Source organism: Pongo pygmaeus, chromosome 7, assembly GCF_028885625.2.
Source record: "Pongo pygmaeus isolate AG05252 chromosome 7, NHGRI_mPonPyg2-v2.0_pri, whole genome shotgun sequence".
NCBI lineage: Eukaryota > Metazoa > Chordata > Mammalia > Primates > Hominidae > Pongo > Pongo pygmaeus.
The window spans coordinates 142751907-142770614 of NC_072380.2; the positions used below are offsets into that span (position 1 = coordinate 142751907).

General features: G+C 36.9%; 1 protein-coding gene across 13 annotated transcripts in view; it reads right to left on the reverse strand.

Moving 5' to 3' along the window:
• Positions 1 to 18708, reverse strand: part of CYRIB (CYFIP related Rac1 interactor B) — a 176736-nt gene that overhangs the window by 61413 nt on the left and 96615 nt on the right. For 7 of the 13 annotated variants that reach the window (XM_054499210.2, XM_054499206.2, XM_054499209.2 and 4 more), the window contains 2 exons: positions 1692 to 1778; positions 497 to 535 (listed from right to left, as the gene is read on the reverse strand). The gene's annotated coding sequence lies outside the window, so the exon portion shown is untranslated. The remainder of the gene's footprint in view (positions 1 to 496; positions 536 to 1691; positions 1779 to 18708) is intronic. The other 6 variants (XM_063669070.1, XM_054499212.2, XM_054499216.2 and 3 more) reach the window with 1 other exon arrangement.

Genomic DNA, 18708 nt, shown 5'->3' on the forward strand with positions numbered 1-18708 from the left:
ACAAATGTTTAAGTACTCAGGACCCTTTAACAGTAACTACCTTTTACGCTAACGATTCTTTGTTTCTAAAAAAAATTTTTTTTTAAAAAGGACCAAAACCAGTAACGGATAGAATTCTTAAGATTATGTGTAAAGTGTCTTCCTTTCTGTTTTCAATGAAAAAAAAATTATATGTACATACATATACTTTAAACTATTAAAATTACGGCTTAGAACTTTCTTGATCAACTATACTGGTGACGGCTAAAATGACTTAATTCAAAGGAAAACACATACCTCTCCTATTGAAAGAAAGCTGTTAAAAAAAGTTCTAATTAATTTACATTTTCCCCACCAGGTCCTATTCTAAGCCAAAAACTAAACAATCAATATTTCCTAACTCAATATTGTGTATAGAACATTTCCCTTAAATTATATATAGTTAATATAAGTTTTTACTGAAATCATAACTTTTCATTTATATTTGAATAATCATTTCCCCCAAAGACATATTTACCTTCAGCCAGTGCTGGTGATTCTGTCCTTGTCCTTCTATCTGTTTAAAGAAAGAAAAAAAAGGAAGAAAGTCTAAAACATTATTATACTTTAAAACAAGTTTTTATTACAGTTAACTTTAAAGTTTACGGATGCCATCATGCACATGCACATTTTATATATACACACATATATTTATTTATTTCCTTGGATTAACTCAACTACCATTTATGGAGGACCTATCTAGAGTAAGGCATCATATTAAGCCCTGGAAACAACAATAGGTAAGACAACCCAGTTGTCACCGTCAATATACTCAGAGAGTAAAAAGTGTACGAAGACAAGTACGCAATTCTCATCATAGCTTATGAAGCAAAGGGTAAGAAAACGAAAGTTAGTAATTCCTCTTTAGTCTTACACAGCAGGGGCCTAAAACTATCAAAAGAGGCATATTTATATATTCTTATCACAGTTTAAGTTCATTCAGTTTCAATGTATTAATAATCAGTTTTACTCAAGGTATTAAAATCCTTATTCCGTGACGATAACCTATTATTTGCCAGGGACACATTTGGCAAAATTCAAGTGAACCACAAAGCCTTCTCTAGGATTGGTTTTATTATTTCACTCATTCATTCATTCATTTATTTCTGTAGAGAGAGGGTCTCGCTATTTTGCTCAGGCTGGTCTCCAATTCCTTGTGCTCAAGTGAGCTTCCTGCTTTGGCCTCCCATAATGCTGGGATTACAGGCATCAGCCACCATGCCGGGCTTGGTTTTACTATTTCAAACACACAATTTTAGGTAAAATGGAATCTTCAGAATGAGTATAACTTTGCAAATAAGGTTATAAGAAGCAAATAAAGACATTAACCCCTTGGAGAAGAAGGTATGGATCACTCTATCAGGAAAAAGCCTCACGTTTTCACTGTAGCTGAGGTACCTCCTCCTGATTGCACTATCTGTGGTTTATTTTCTGCTCTGGGGCTTTGCAATAGGAGACGTCTACAGGAATTCTTCAGCTATCCAGAGATATAAACAAACCTGAAAATTTGAAGGTGTTAACACCATGGGCAACCCTTGACCAATGAGAGATGGGATCTAGCAAATAAATACCACCTTCTTCCCAGCAAAAGGCATATCTTTATTGCTTTCTCAGAGGGCTTCCTCAGGATCAAGCCCCAGTTGCTCACAAAAGTGAGCAGCTCAATAACGCACCCTTGGATTGGCGTTCCCTCTTTCCTAGTTCACTTGTTCCAGTCCTTCAACTTCTGCTTCTTGCTAACAGGTGTGCAAATGAATTACCTGTAAGAAAGCACCCGTCTCAGTTTCTGCTTTTGGAGTGAAACTAGGTCAAGACACTTGATTTCCACGATACCATAATCCCTTTTCATCCTACCTCACTGGACGCTCCTTCTTAATTTCGACTACACTTTCTTGCACACCCCATATTCCACCCAAATTCTCACTACCTAAAATCCTTGTGCCTACTATCTCCTACTAATTCAAGGCAGAAGATTCTGTTGCCTGAGCATTATCAGATCTACTACTACTTCATATTGAAGAGACTAGAACAGAGGTTGCAAAAATGCATATGGAGTTGGCTGGCTGGGGCCACCTTAGATAAGTGTTAACCAGGCAAATAAACATGTGTGTGTTTATCTAAATGGTGCCACTGCTATCAACATGCCATGCAAAAAATACAGGTGATACAGAGCTCAATATCCACGTAAAAACAGATTTTAGACATTAGCAACTAATGAAATAAGTCAGACACTCAATAGGCCAAATGAAACAGTCTAAGGGCTATACGTGGATGAACCACCAGTTTGCGACTTCTGCTCCAGAACCTCACGTTGTCTACAATTTATTATTTAATTAAATTTATTTATTTATTTATTTATTTTGAGACAGAGTCTCGCTCTGTCGCCCAGGCTGGATTGATTGATTGATTGATTGATTGATTGATTTTGAGACGGAGTCTCACTCTGTCACCCAGACTGGAGTGCAGTGGTGCCATCTCAGCTCACTGCAAGCTCTGCCTCCCAGGTTCACGCGATTTTCCTGTCTCAGCCTCCCGAGTGGCTGCGACTATAGGCGCCTGCCACCATTCCCCGCTAATTTTTGTATTTTTAGTAGAGATGGGGTTTCACCATGTTAGCCAGGATGGTCTCCATCTCCCGATGTCGTGATCTGCCCACCTTGGCCTCCCAAAGCGCTGGGATTACAATCTTTCACTTTTCTCTGAGTTAGTTCACAAATGGGAGTCACGTTCAAAGCCTAACCGCTCTAGTTTTTCTCAAAAGCTTGCCTTGGATCAATATTACTAGAAGTGAAATGAATAAACACTTTTTTTGCTTTTTCCGCCAAAGATAAAACTTCCTTCCCTAAGGCCCCCTGAAGGCTCCCAGAAATAAACAAAACAAGTGGCTTGACTGACCACTTTTATAAACCACAGCAGAAAAAACAGTGCCACTTCGCATAAAACCATGAGGGAAAATTCAATTATTTATTCTTAATAAATCAAGACACAATAAAACACTTGTAACTGTATTCACCCTTAGAAATCAAATATCAGGTCACAAATAGTAAATATTAACTAATATTTAAATTGGATAATCCAGGCACCTAAAATCTACAAACCTAGAGATTCTTCAAGTGTTAAAATTTACTTGCCTCCATACGAACAAATGGAAGAACATTCCATGCTCATGGATAGGGGAAAAATCAATATCGTGAAAATGGCCATACTGCCCAAGGTAATTTATAGATTCAATGCCATCCCCATCAAGCTACCAATGACTTTCTTCACAGAATTGGAAAAAACTACTTTAAAGTTCATACGGAATCAAAAAAGAGCCCGCATTGCCAAGTCAATCCTCAGCCAAAAGAACAAAGCTGGAGGCAAACTATACTACAAGGCTACAGTAACCAAAACAGCATGGTACTGGTACCAAAACAGAGATATAGACCAATGGAACAGAACAGAGCCCTCAGAAATAATACCACACATCTACAACTATCTGATCTTTGACAAACCTGACAAAAACAAGCAATGGGGAAAGGATTCTCTACTCAACAAATGGTGCTGGGAAAACTGGCTAGCCATACGTAGAAAGCTGAAACTGGACCCCTTCCTTACACCTTATACAAAAATTAATTCAAGATGGATTAAAGACTTACATGTTAGACCTAAAACCATAAAAACCCTAGAAGAAAACCTAGGCAATACCATTCAGGATATAGGCATGGGCAAGGACTTCATTTCTAAAACACCAAAAGCAATGGCAACAAAAGCCAAAATTGACAAATGGGATCTCATTAAACTAAAGAGCTTCTGCAAAGGAAAAGAAACTACCATCAGAATGAACAGGCAACCTACAGAATGGGAGAAAATTTTTGCAATCTACTCATCTGACAAAGGGCTAATATCCAGAATCTACAAAGAACTCAAACAAATTTACAAGAAAAAAAAAACCCCATCAACAAGTGGGCGAAGGATATGAACAGACACTTCTCAAAAGAAGACATTTATGCAGCCAAGAGACATGAAAAAATGCTCATCATCACTGGCCATCAGAGAAATGCAAATCAAAACCACAATGAGATACCATCTCACACCAGTTAGAATGGCAATCATTAAAAAGTCAGGAAACAACAGGTGCTGGAGAGGATGTGGAGAAATAGGAACACTTTTACACTGTTGGTGGGACTGTAAACTAGTTCAACCATTGTGGAAGACAGTGTGGCGATTCCTCACTGTCTGCCACAATGTCTTCTAGATCCTCAGGGATCCAGAACTAGAAATACCATTTGACCCAGCCATCCCATTACTGGGTACATACTCAAAGGATCACAAATCATGCTGCTATAAAGACACATACACACGTATGTTTATTGCGGCACTATTCACAATAGCAAAGACTTGGAACCAACCCAAATGTCCAACAATGTTAGACTGGATAAAGAAAATGTGGCACATATACACCACGGAATACTATGCAGCTATAAAAAAGGATGAGTTCATGTCCTTTGTAGGGACATGGATGAAGCTGGAAACCATCATTCTCAGGAAACTATCGCAGGAACAAAAAACCAAACACTGCATGTTCTCACTCATAGGTGGGAATTGAACAATGAGAACACTTGGACACAGGAAGGGGAACATCACACACCGGGGCCTGTTGTGGGGTGGGGGGAGCGGGGAGGGATAGCATTAGGAGATATACTTAATGTAAATGACGAGTTAATGGGTGCAGCACACCAACATGGCACATGTGTACGTATGTAAAAAACCTGCACATTGTGCACATGTACCCTAGAACTTAAAGTATAATAAAAGAAATCTATATATATATATGAAAAAAATTTACTTGTCTCCAGCAAGACATGAGTTATTACTTCAGACCATTCTGTCAACCATGTTTATAGCTCTGTAGTATTTCAAATGATGGTACCTATGATGGCCTGGTGCAGTGGCTCACACCTGTAAGCCCAGCACTTTGGGAGGCCGAGGTGGGTGGATCACCTAAGTCAGGAGTTTGAGAAGTGGAGGCCGAGGTGGATGGATCACCTAAGGTCAGGAGTTTGAGACCAGCCTGGCCAACATGGCGAAACCCTGTCTCTACTAAAAATACAAAAATCAACCAGGCATGGTGGTGCATGCCTGTAATCTCAGCTACTCAGGAAGCTGAGGCACAAGAATTGCCTGAACCTGGGAGGCAGAGATTGCACTGAGCTGAAATCACGCCATTATACTCCAGCCTAGGTGACAGAGTGAGACCCTGTTCAAAAAATAAATAAATAAGTAAATGGTGTTGAAATAACTCCATGGAAAACTAAGACAGACCCTTCTCAAACTATACATTACACATGGATTCGAGTTTAATTTCTCAAAACTAAATCTCAGAAAATAGAACAAAGAATCTTACTTATCTTTGGAGGAATAATATGCTAAAATATAAAGCACTATAAGAAATTTAAAATGGAAAGATGAATCAATCATGTAAAAATTAAAGATAAGGGATACCAAAACGTCTTAAAATAGTTCATGGGAGTGTATATAAATCACATGAAGACAACAGAAAAAAATAAACTTGATAATTTGTAACAGGGAGGCAAAACAATAAATTATGAAAAAAATGTATACTCCCTAATAATAAAAAGCAAATATAGTAAAATGGTTTAGAGAACTGGTTCTGAAATGAGATAGGCTTGGGTTGCATTTCCAATTATTTAAATTATTATTTGAGCATCTTTATATGTAAAATGCACATTTTCACTTATTTAAATTAGGTTATCTATGCATCCTTTTCCTTTGTAAAAGAGCAAAAATAAACTCAAAATGTGTAGATTAATGGAAATGCTAGTTTTGCTGAACATGGTCATTACCTTTTGTATTTAATATTAAAATTACAATAATATGTATCTCTCTACTGACACTAAATCTCAAGTACAGTACTCTTAAGAAAACCATGTCTAACACGCACCAGAACTCAAACACCTGAGGATTCCTCTATGCCATCCTACACCATGCTCACTATCACAAAATAGTTTGATCAGAAGAAAGCACAATGGTTACATTAAGATCCTCCCTCCTTAATATACCTAGAACTACATTTTCTATATAAAAACAAATATCAATGCATATATGATACATATAAATCTTAATATTGTGCAAATATTAATAATATTAATACAATATCAATAAATTCTTTTTTTTAATAAAGATTTTAAACAAAATAGAGATGGAGTCTTGCTATGTTGACCAGGCTGGTCTTGAACTCCTAGCCTCCAGCAATCCTCCCATCTCAGCCTCCCAAAGTGCTGGGATCACAGGCATGAGCCACCATGCCTGACCAAGAAATTCTTAATCTCTATTGTAAACCCATGCTCCAGAAGATTTGAAATACCAACATTTCTCATTATCTCTAAAGTTTTTTTTTAATTACCTCCAAGAAAAAGTAAATTGCCAGTAACGGTTGCCTAGGTAATGCCAGGCTTTCAGAACATGACTTGATTTTTGTAGAGTCTAAAAAGTTCTTACAATCTTAATTTTCCCCTTTATTATAAGGGTAAAACATGCTCACTACACAAAATACATAAAGAAAATGGAAAGAAACAAGTACCACTACCTATAATCCCACAACCAAAGCTTTAACAATTTATTCTCTTCTAATTTCTTTTATGTATATTTTTATACAATTTACCACCATTTCTTTGTTATTTGTACTGCTTTTTATCATTCATATCATGGGCAATATTTTCACATCATTAAAAACTCTGCCAAAATACCACTTTTAGTCTTTACATACCAACTCATCACATGGTTGTACCACATTTTTTCAAGCATTTTCTCACTGCTGGACATTCAGGTTTTTCTAACCTTTTGCTCTTTTAAACAATGCTATGCCCAAGACTTCCATAAGCACATAAAGACTTTGTGAGGTTAGAAAAAGTTATCCCAGTCTAATATAAAAATGTTTATGAACTATTATTTTATTACACAACCTCAACAACTACACAATATAGCTCTGCCTGGGTTGGGGTTTAAGAACCCCAGCAAGCAAACACCCTGGCTGTGCATACACATGCCCCTGCACACAAGGGTCACACTCTTGCCTACTGACAAACATAATCCCTGAACATTAAGGCACATAAACATACCTAAGCCAGTGCCAGGCACCCTTGCCCCAAATGTCTCAAATGAGACTACCAGATCAGTTTCTGTCAGACTCCAGGCACCCTTGCCCCAAATGTCTCAAATGAGACTACCAGATCAGTTTCTGTCAGACTCCAGGCACCCTTGCCCCAAATTTCTCAAATGAGACTACCAGATCAGTTTCTGTCAGACTCCAGGCACCCTTGCCCCAAATGTCTCAAACGAGACTACCAGATCAGTTTCTGTCAGGCTGGAGTGGTGGGCAAGTTAGCGAAAGAAATCATCTCAGGGGATGCCTGGAGTCTGGAGCTCAGTCTGGACAAGACCATGCTGTAACCAACTGCATGGACAGAGTGTCCTCACAGGAGCTCTCCAGAGTCTTTGCATGCCATAGGTGCTAGTGTGGGTTTACGTACCAGGCAACTCACTGTAACCTGGAACTCCTGGCTCCAAGATGTGGCCAGAAGGCCCAGAATCCCTTCACTCACCCACGATCTTCTCAAATGTGACATGTCTATCTCATGCCTGATACACCCACAGGTGTGGCACCCCTTGTGCAGAGGGCCATGTGAACACCTTGAATAATTATCTTAGCTATGAACATAAATCTTTGTTGAAATAACTTAAAAATGTTTAGGATACATCAAGGTCTTCATACCTAGTGCCAAATTGCTGTCCAAAGATATATTCTAATTAACATTACCATCAGAATGATGCACTGGCCAACTTCACAGCATCCTTGACAAGCGGTGCCTTCTTTCACTTTTTTTTTTTTTAAGAAATAAGGGCCAGGTGCAATGGCTCATGCCTATAATTCCAACACTTCAGGAAGCTGAGGTGGGAGGATCACTTGAGACCAGGAGTTTGAGAACAGACGAGACAACATAGCAAGACCATATACACACAAAAAATAAAATGAAGAGCCAGGTCTAGTAACATACAACTGTAGTCTCAGCTACATGTGTGGCTGAGACAGGAGGATGGCTTAAGCCCAAGAGTTCAAGGCCACAGTGGGCTATGAGTGCCACTGCACTCCAACATGGGCGACAGAACAAGACCCTAATTCTAAAAACAAACAAAAGAAACACGGTCTCGCTCTGTCACCCAGGCTGGAATGCAGTCGTACAGTCACAGCTCACTGTAACTTTGAACTCCTGGCCTCAAGGTGTTCTCCCTCCTTGGCCTCCAAAAGCGCTGGCCTCTCTCCCATTGTTTTCTTAACTACTGAGGCCAGCTATTTTTTTCTCCACAATTGTGTAACTTAGTCCTTCCCATTTTCTATCAAGGCCTTATGTATTTTTAAGGAAATAACTATCAAATCTGAACTTCCTTGATCAGATACTCAATATAAATGTATAAAATGAGGTACAGTCTTTTAAAATTGTCCCTTTCTACTCGGCTGCCTTTTTCCAAGTACTTCCTGTGTTTTAGACACTGAACTGCACGATGTATTTCACATAAGCCTGTGAACCTAATAGGTTAAAATTAAACCCTTTTCATTGATGAGCAATCAGAGGCTTTAAAAGGTTAAGTAGTTTGTCCAAGGTCATGACTAGAGGGTAAGGAATTGGGAAAAGGAGGGGAAGGGACAGAAATGAGGAAGGGAACAGAGGGAGAAAATTACTTTTCAGGAAACAATCTTGTTCAATATTTATTATAATATTCCTTTCTGTAAATGTGATTTCTTGTAAAACAAATACTACTTTTCCACTAACTTCTTTTATTGTAAAATTAAAAATGATTCTTTTAAAAAAATAACCCACAGCCGGACCTGGTGGCTCACACCTGTAATCCCAGCACTTTGCGAGGCCAAGGTGGGCGAATCACGAGGTCAGGGGTTCAAGACCAGCCTGACCAATATGGTGGAACCCTGTCTCTACTAAAAATACAAAAATTAGCCGACTGTGGTGTGCAAAAAAAAAACAAAAATAAAAACAAACAAACAAAACCTACAACAGCAATTATGCTGTTTTCAATTATGAAAAACCTGAGGCAAGGGCTAAATTAAAAGGCAAGAGCTAGATTAAGAGGCTCACCAGGCTTTGGGGACATTATACAGAACCTTCTTACTTCTGGATCTCCTGGTTACTGTCAACATCTTGCCCTGATTACTGACCATCTACAATGGGACTTTTCTGATACTTCAACTCTGCTAAGTTTTGGAACATACAGCCATGGAGAGACTGTAAAATGCATTTTTGATGGCAGGTGCTGCAATCGTGCTAACCTAAAGATAACACAGGTTTAAGATATGTTCTGTGAAAACAAGTAAGTACCTTATTTTGCAGCTCTATAAGCTCAAACTCTGTAAAATTAAATGCTAGTTAAAAGAAAAGATAGAGTTTTTAGCGTTCATTTAATCTACCCCACATGTTCAAACCCCCTTATAACATTTACACACATAATTTTAAAGGAATGGTAAATACAAACAGAGGTAATAACATAAGGCAAATAAAGCTTTACAGTTTATATATATACACGCTCCAAATTTACCCCAGGGTCAATTTCATAAAAGATCAAATAGTTGAATTTATATATCCTGCTAAATATATATATATGCTCCAAAATTATCTGAAGTTGCAAATTGCACTAGCACTGAAATGACCATTCCTTCCAGCTTCTCACCTTGCTTCACCACTCCCCCAGCACCACTCTCTCCACCCCTAGTCCTATGCTGCAGTTATCTGAAATTACAAAGTTTTTTTTTTTTTTTTAATTATGACCAAGTTTGGCTTATCTGAGAAGTGCAAGGTTTGTTCAGAATACCTACTGTTTTCACCACCCTAACAGATTAAAAGAAAAAAGCCATATAATTACCTCAAAAGATGCAGAGATGCACTCTGGGGTTGCGGGAAGCGGAGGACTGGGAACAGAGAAGGTGCATTTGAATGAAAACAAAGACTTGGGTTTTTTTAAATTTGCCTTTCTTTATTTCTTTATTTTAGAGACAGGGTCTTATTAGGATGCCCAGGCTGGGGCTTTCTTTTCTTGCAAGTCATTTTTTTTTCAAACAATTCTATATGATAATCAACAGGATGAACTATTGAAGGCATATTAAAGAGTGGTTCAGGTAAAATGATTCAGTGAATTCCTAATCTGTGTGTCATGTTTATGGTGACAGAAAACAAGTGTGTTCTCTACTGCTGTTAAAGTTATCTCTACTTGCTGATAAATTTAAATACGAAGCGCAAAAGTGAATCCTACAATGCAATACCTTGACTTTCAGGAATCTGCTCCACTTTTTTTTTTTTTTTTTTTTTTTTTTTTGAGACGGAGTCTGCTCTGTCACCCAGGCTGGAGTGCAGTGGCGCGATCTAGGCTCACTGCAAGCTCCGCCTCCCAGGATCATGTCATTCTCCTGCCTCAGCCTCCCGAGTAGCTGGGACTACAGGCGCCAGCCACCACGCCCGGCTAATTTTTTGTATTTTTAGTAGAGACAGGGTTTCACCGTGTTAGCCAGGATGGTCTCGATCTCCTGACCTCATGATCCACCTGCCTCAGCCTCCCAGAGTGCTGGGATTACAGGCATGAGCCACCCCTGGAATCTGCTCCACTTTCAAAATCATGCCTACATAAGCAGAAGCTCTTGAGATAAACCTTGTCTTTCCCCACAGTGTTGTAATTACAGTAAAAGCTTTTCCATAATAATCAGAACTAGAAGTTGTTCAATTAATTGCAATTACTGACAGAAACATTTAAAATACATACACGTGCATTCATTAGCTAATTCTTTTTAAGAAAACCAAAGCACATTCTTCAATGACAAGCCATTGCTAGAGTATTTTCCAGCCACTATGATCCAATGTTTTTGTAGAAATTACCAGAGGAAAAAAAGAATTTTTTTTAATTTTTAAAAACTTACAAAATGCAAATTCCAATTCTTCACAGACAACGTGTGAACAGTTTATGAACCAGTGCTGGTTTGCAAAGTGCACTTTGAGTAGCACTAGTATAAATAAAGCACGGGCTCTGGAGCCAAACTGTGAGGCTCATCCTTGGAAAAGTTTCTCTCTCTCTAGTGGGCATAATATTAATACCTACCACCTAACTGGGTTATTATGAGGATTAAATAAGAATATGTCTAGCATTTAAAACTGTCCCTGCCAAATAAGAACTCTATAAATGAAAGTTGATGTTATTATCATTATTACTATTGTATAGATCATAACCATAAATACATTTTTTCTAAAATGTCTAGTTTTTGTCTATTTTAAATGTAATGAGAAATGAAGATACCGAAAATACAGAATTCTTTATAGTTTTATCTTTTTCTCCAATTTTTTATATCCTGATTCATGACCAATCATATCACTTCTTTTAAAGTCAGCCACTAGTCACTGCACACCTGTTATTCACCAAATGTACAGGCTGCAGAGCATGTAGCTGTGTTACTTCCCTGTCCCCCAGTGACAAATCCATGGGATACTTTTTTTTTAAATGGGTAACTGAAGGAGAAGATTTGCCAACAAAGACAAAAGTGAAGCAAAGAAACAAAAGCGATAATGCTGGAAATAAAATTCTAATAGAATATAAATGGAGTCACAAAAGAGTTGACTGTGAGAATGTTGACACTGCTGCCAACAGGGAGACTAAATATGCAGCCAGAGGAACTTTCTGAAGGTAAACTGAGCAACATAAAAGAAGAGAGTGGTTATGGTGAAAAGGAGGACAATGTCTCAGAGGAAGTCACGCCAGCAAAAAACCTTCATATTAAAGGAACTTTTACATACACTTCTTGATATTCACGATGTAATGGATAAAATGTTTGAAGCTGATCCAAATTTAGAAGTATTAACAACTTGTCCAAGGCCTAGAAATGATGCTCACTCCACACGGTACAACAGGGAAGAAGAAAACAGGCACAGTTCTAATTACTCTTGAAAAGATTTTTACAAAGAAATAAAACACTTTAATTTTCAAGGTTTAAATTACACTGTACTAAGTAAATACTAGTTTTACTGTTTTATCCATTTCCCTATACATTTTGCAACAATGAGAGTATGTTTTGACGAAAATTTCTAAAAATCATGAACAACACAATTTCTAAGATTGCTTTGCAAAATTTAAGTCTGCACAAGTGTTTTTACCTTCCACAGCACAAAATGAGAACTGCCTGTATACAGAACTTTTACAACCTAAGAAGGAAAGCAACTGAATCTAAAAACAGGCAAAAGATTTCAACAGATAATTCACCAAAGCTAAATGGATTGCAAATAAGCACTTGAAAAGATGCTCAACACCATCAGGCACTAGAGAAATACAAACTGAAAACATACTAGGTGGCTAAAAAAATACTGTAAATGACCATACCAAGTGCTGGTGAGAATACAGTGCAAATGAATTCCTATACACTTGTGCAAAGCCACTTTAAAAAGTTAAATATACATCTTCAATATGACACAGTCATTCCATCTAGGTATTTATCCAAGAAAAATGAAAGCACTATGTTCATACAAAGAATCATACACTAATGTTCATAGCAACTTTACTTGTAGTAGTCTCAAACTGCAAGCAACCCAAATGTTCATCAACAAATGAATGGACAGACTGTGGTATTTCCATATGCTGGAATACTATTCAGCAATAAAAGAAACAAGTTACTGACACATCCAATAATAAGTATAAATCTCAAAATCACTATGCTGAGTTGAAGAAGCCAGATATAAAAGAATATATATTGCATGAGTCCTCATTATAAGATTCTAGGAGTCAAGTCTGGGCAACACAGTGAGACCCCGTTTCTAAAAAAATTAATTAATAAAAAAGTAAGATTCTAGGAAATGCAAACTAATAATGACAGAAAGGGCACAGGTGGTTGACTGGGGTCTAGGGGCAGGTAGGGTGGATAGATTTGAAGCAGGCAGGAAAAAACTTTGAAGGTGATTATGTTCATTATCTTGATTGTGGTGATGGTTTCATGGGTGATTAACTATGTTGAAGCTCAACAAACTGTATGCTTAATAAAACTTTTAAAAATGGTCCATGGACCATCTGCATCTGCCAAAAATGTGGATTCTCAGGCTTGCCACAACCCACTAAATTCTGTGGGTCAAGCCTGAGAAATTGCATTTTCCAAGATCCACATTACTCTAATGTATGTATTTACTCTGTGATCTAGAGGATCTAATGCCTAGTCTCCAGAAGAACTATCTCACTCAAGCTTTAGAACTTAAGACATTCTATTACATTCGTATTTATATTTTAACTTTGAAATCTGATATACAGGTGATCTCTGAAATAGTTCAACAAAAGAAAAGCCCATAGAGACAAAAGTTTTAAAGCTAAAAATAAGCTTTATGATTTCAATTTAAAATCATATCTTGTCCCAATTCCATTTCACAAATGGGAAAGTTGAGACCCAGAAAGGTTAAATTTGGGCAGAGTCAGTAATAAAATGCAAATCTTCTATTCTACTTTCTTCTGAAATGAAATTCTATCCAACTTTCTTCTAAAAAGGCTTCTATTCCTTTGCTTTCAATTTCTCCTAAATTCATATTTATTCTTTGTCATTTCTGTAGCTCAGATTTTTATGCTCTCACTCCTAACCACTGCAATAATCTCCTAAACGGTTAACCTACTTCTGTAGTTCTCTCCCCACTTTATTTCTATCACAAAATACCTGAGTACCTAATATTAGTCAAGCACTATAAGAGACACTAATTTTATCTCATCACTGCTCTATTAAAAAAAAAAAAAAACTTCTAATAGCTCCCAATACTCTTCAGAATACATTCTCAAACTGGCACACTTAGGAATGAATACCCATTCTGATTTCAGGCTACTCCTAATAAACATGCTACTAGAGCAGAGCCCCCTAACAGCCTATGCCCATTCCAGTCCTGAAATCTGTTTCCTCCTAAAAAGGCATTCCTTTCTTCCTTCTAAAAAGGCTCTTATCCTTAAAAGGCCAATTTAAAGCTATTCCTACTTACAACAGGCTTTTCCCGAGGACTCCAGCCCACATCAATCCCTATAATTCTAAAGCATTTTCGTCCAATAGTACACTGCTACTCACTGGTTGCAGATGTTAGTTGTATAAATGAGGGAAGATAAAATCTGTTTCTCAAGTCTTTTGTTCCCTATTTAATATGCAGTGCTTAAGTATTTTACAACGAAGGGAAACAGCATAGCATATATAGGTAGAAAAGTTTTAGTCTAGAGGATTTGAAACCAGTCAAATACCAGTTTGAATCCTAGTTCTGACAATTACCATAACTCAGGATCACACAGCTAGTAAGCATTAGTTTCCCCATTTGTCAAATGGAGTTAACAGACCTTACAGCACTGCTGCAAGCATTAAATAAGATTCAATGAGAATGCATGTTTAGTGCTTAGGAAAAATCACAAACATTCACTTAGTTGTAGCTATTTTTAGCAACACAGATTAAATATCCACCACGTGGCAGATATTGTACTAGGTTCTAGAAATACCAAACTGTTTAAGATTTAAGCACTGATCTTAAAGAAGTTTATGTATTAATACATACCAATACCATTCATCCATCCAAGTTAGAAAACACCAGTCATCATTCATACCTGTACTGTAAGACCTGAAAAACCCGACCATTCTATTTCCTGAAGATCTCTACTCACACAGCCACTGAACTAGCAGTTCAAGCCACGACTCCTACTATAGCCTATTTGGGTCTCACTGCTCCATCTCTAATCCTTTCTAACTAATTCTCCATAATGTTACTAGAATAATCCTTCTAATGCAGAAACCTGATCACATATCTACACATCATCCTTCCCATTAGTCTATATCTGTAATTGTAATGGCATAGGACACAGAGATCTCAGGCTGACTCAATTCTTAAAAAAAAATTTCCAAGATTTCTCTTAAATATCTTGGCCAGGTGCAGTGGCTCAACGCCTGTAATCCCAGCACTTTGGGAGGCCAAGGCGGGCGGATCATGAGGTCAGGAGTTTGAGATCAGCCTGACCAACAAGGCGAAACCCCGTCACTACTAAAAATACAAAAATTAGCCGGGTGTGGTGGCGCATGCCTGTAATCCCAGCTACTCAGGAGGCTGAGACAGAACTGCTTGAACCTGGGAGGTGGAGGTTGCAGTGAGCCGACATCACACCACTGCACTCCAACCTGGGTGACAGAGCAAGACACCATCTCAAAAAAGAAAAAAAGTCTTTTTTATGTATTGTTAAAGCAGCTTTTTAAGAAATTTAATTCTTTCTTTAAATACCTCAGTTCTAGTTTTATTAGAAAATCTACCCTACTACTGCAGTGATTTAATAACAAAAAAATTGGAAAAAGAAAATCCACCCTACCTCGTATTCCTTCATTTTCACGTGTTACGAGTGACCACTGGCCAGTACATACTATCAATAATGGCTGCCCACCACAATCATCCATGGAACACCACCACCCTGTTTTTAACTATGCATGCCACAGAGCTACCACAGCAGATTCTTATTCACCAAGTCTACGGTACGCCATGGTATTTGTTTTTTTAAGAAGCCACACAATGTTTCCAATATATAGCCAGGATTGCCCAATCACAGATTAAGAAACTTTACATAGAAAAGTGACCAGATATGATAATATTGCTTTGTCTATCTAAAGCAGGGGTCTGCAAACCACCCACAGACCATGCCTAATCCCATGGCTTTTTGTTCAACCTGCACACTAAGAATGCTTTTTACATTTTCTAAGCATTGAAAAAAGAAAACAACAATCTTTATTCTGAAAGCAGTTAATGACTTCCTGTGGAAATAATACTTGCATATATAAAAAGTAACAAATTGATAATAATTCTGTCAACACCAAAGTATTGTTACAGACTACAATTACAACAGAAATTTAGAGAACAGGACAGTGTGAGATAAAGGTATATTCCATGTGTAAGTTAAAAATCTCAGTAGGCCTCACAGCACATCATATCACTCATCAAAACGCTGGACCCTTTCCTATGACTCAAAGTGGCTATCACAGGCTGTTCATTGTTATTATACTCTGCTCTGCACTAAGCACAATGCCTGAAACATCACAGTCTCCAAAGTATAGATGCTGAATGAGTGAATAAGCAAACATCATAAATAATATAAGTACATTAGAATAAATGCAACTCATCTAAAGTTAAGGTTCCAAAAGGCTGTCATTCTGCTAAAATGATTTGTTTGGGGAAAAGAGAGATAAGGAGAGGTCAATGTATCGTTAGCAGAAAACTGGTAAAATTTAGAAAAATATGTAATTTCTCCTATTAAAAATTAAATAAAGAGACTTCAAATGAAATACTCTAAGGTGTGTCTACCACGGTTTTACAGATACAGTTTTTAAATTATTTTATTTATTTTTTTAAGAGATGGGTTTTTGCCACGTTGGCCAGGCTTGTCTCGAACTCCTGGCCTCAAGTGATTGGCCTTGGCCTTCCAAAGTGCTGGGATTGTGGGTGTGAGCCACTGTGCCCACCCAGCCTACAGATAGATATAGTTTTTCTGGACTGATAAAACTCAGTTGCACCAACAGGCATAGATAACCACTTTGGAATGATACTATATATCTGATATGTGGTAATATATATTACTGCATGTCTTGGTAGCAATAAAACAATAGATTTTAAGACTATGAAAAATACTTTGTCACATAGTGTTAAAAACGTCCTCAAAACTCAACAAAGATCAGTTACAGACTCCCAATAGGCCAGACATTCTATGTATGGCAAAGTACAAAATGCTGTGTAAAAACAAGATCTGTCCTCATAAAGCTCATAGTCTATGAGATGACATGTAAACAAATTACTACAATACAGTACAATTAAATAAAATGCTATGCTGGAGTTCTGTGGTTAAACTGCTATGGGAAAACAGATGAGGGAGTAATTTCATTATGTCTAGAGGAGAATGTCAGAGAAAGCTAGAGAAGTGAGATGTCTGGGTGCCTTACATACTTAAAAAAACACCAGTACTACTAACAATTTCCAAAGACATTTTTATATGCTTCAAATTAAGTCAAATAACTTAATTTTAGGATTTATGTTAGCATACACACTAAACTGGAAAAGGAAAATCTTCTCCTATACAAAGCATTTTAATTACTACCTATGATTGTTAACAATGGGGTAACATTATAAATAATACTAAAATCCTTAAGAAAAAGGCTTTATTAAACTAAGACTGAGACAACTCCAAGAATTCAGAAGAACACCAGGTAAGATTTTTCAGTCCTAATAAATACAAAACTGCACTGATTTCTTCAATAATTTCTATCCCGTTTGCTATCCATGTTTGAACCTTAATCTGTTTGCCCTTCTGTTATTTCTACTTATTGGATAGCTTATATAATTCCAAATTTGGACTATCAAGTCTGAACTTACAAACCAAATTGGGGAAAACACTTTCAAAAAAAAAATGTACAGTTCTAAAAATTACTCTTTCATGGTCAGAGTATATATTTATATAGTAAACCTTTATCTTCAAAACACATAAGTCCAGCCTGTTAAATGTCCTATGAAGTGGTGCTTGTCTATCTTCTCCTCTTTTAAAAACTACCTTACATGTCTTATGAGCTTTTCTCCCAAGTGCTCATTAGTAGCCACATGGAATCTAATGGGTTCAACAGACAAGACATCAATACACACAACTATAAATATATCATATCAGATAGGTTCATTTCTCAAAAGAGCTCATAATTCTTCAGTAGAAGAACTTTATTTTTCCTAACATTTAGAAGTTTCATAGAGATAATTAAGCAGAAAACATTCAGTATTTTCAGATTTTGGCTATTTCTTTATTTCCTAGACTTAAACATCTTAGTTTAAATGATTTTTAACAGATAGTCACCAACAAACAGAATGAGTGCCATAACTGTACTTCAACTGCTATGTGACAGACTTCCGTATCATCAGTAATTTTTACCTAGGTATTTCAGACTGGAAAAGATAAACAAAATTTGATTTTAAAATAAATTCTGAAACCATTAACTCATAACATCCTGGATGTTTTACCTTCTGCTACCCTCCTCATTCACTAATTTAATACCTTACAAAAACCTGTACATTTTAGAAATTCTCCCTTTCACCTTTCATTTGATTTCCACCAAATGTAGGAGCACTTCCGTATTCTAGATTTTACTGTTTAGTTTACTATTTGCAGTATCTAGGAATTTATTTTATCTACAGAGATAGATTTCTTATAACAAGAGACAAAATTTCAGTCATTTGGGAAGTAGACCTTGCTTCCTTGAATTAACAGAAAAAATATTAAAGTGCAAGAATAGGAAAAAAATTGTAAGTACTAAAACCACAAAAATGGAGAAAAATGTTGATCTATGCTAAATGATGTACGAGAAAGTACTGATCACTGAAGTGAACAGATCACCAATATTTATTTTAGCCATTTCTTTCAGCCTCCTTCCTAATGTACCTTTTACTCAGACATGAGTCTTATCTATTAAAAAAAAAGTTAAATTGTATGTAGCCATCACTTGTCACCTTTGCAGTCCATATTGGAGAATGACTGTTAATGCTTCTTTTCAGAATTTGAGATTCATAATAATTTACTTATCTTTCCTCTACACTATTACAAACTGAAACTAAAACAGGAAGGTTTTCTTCTTCC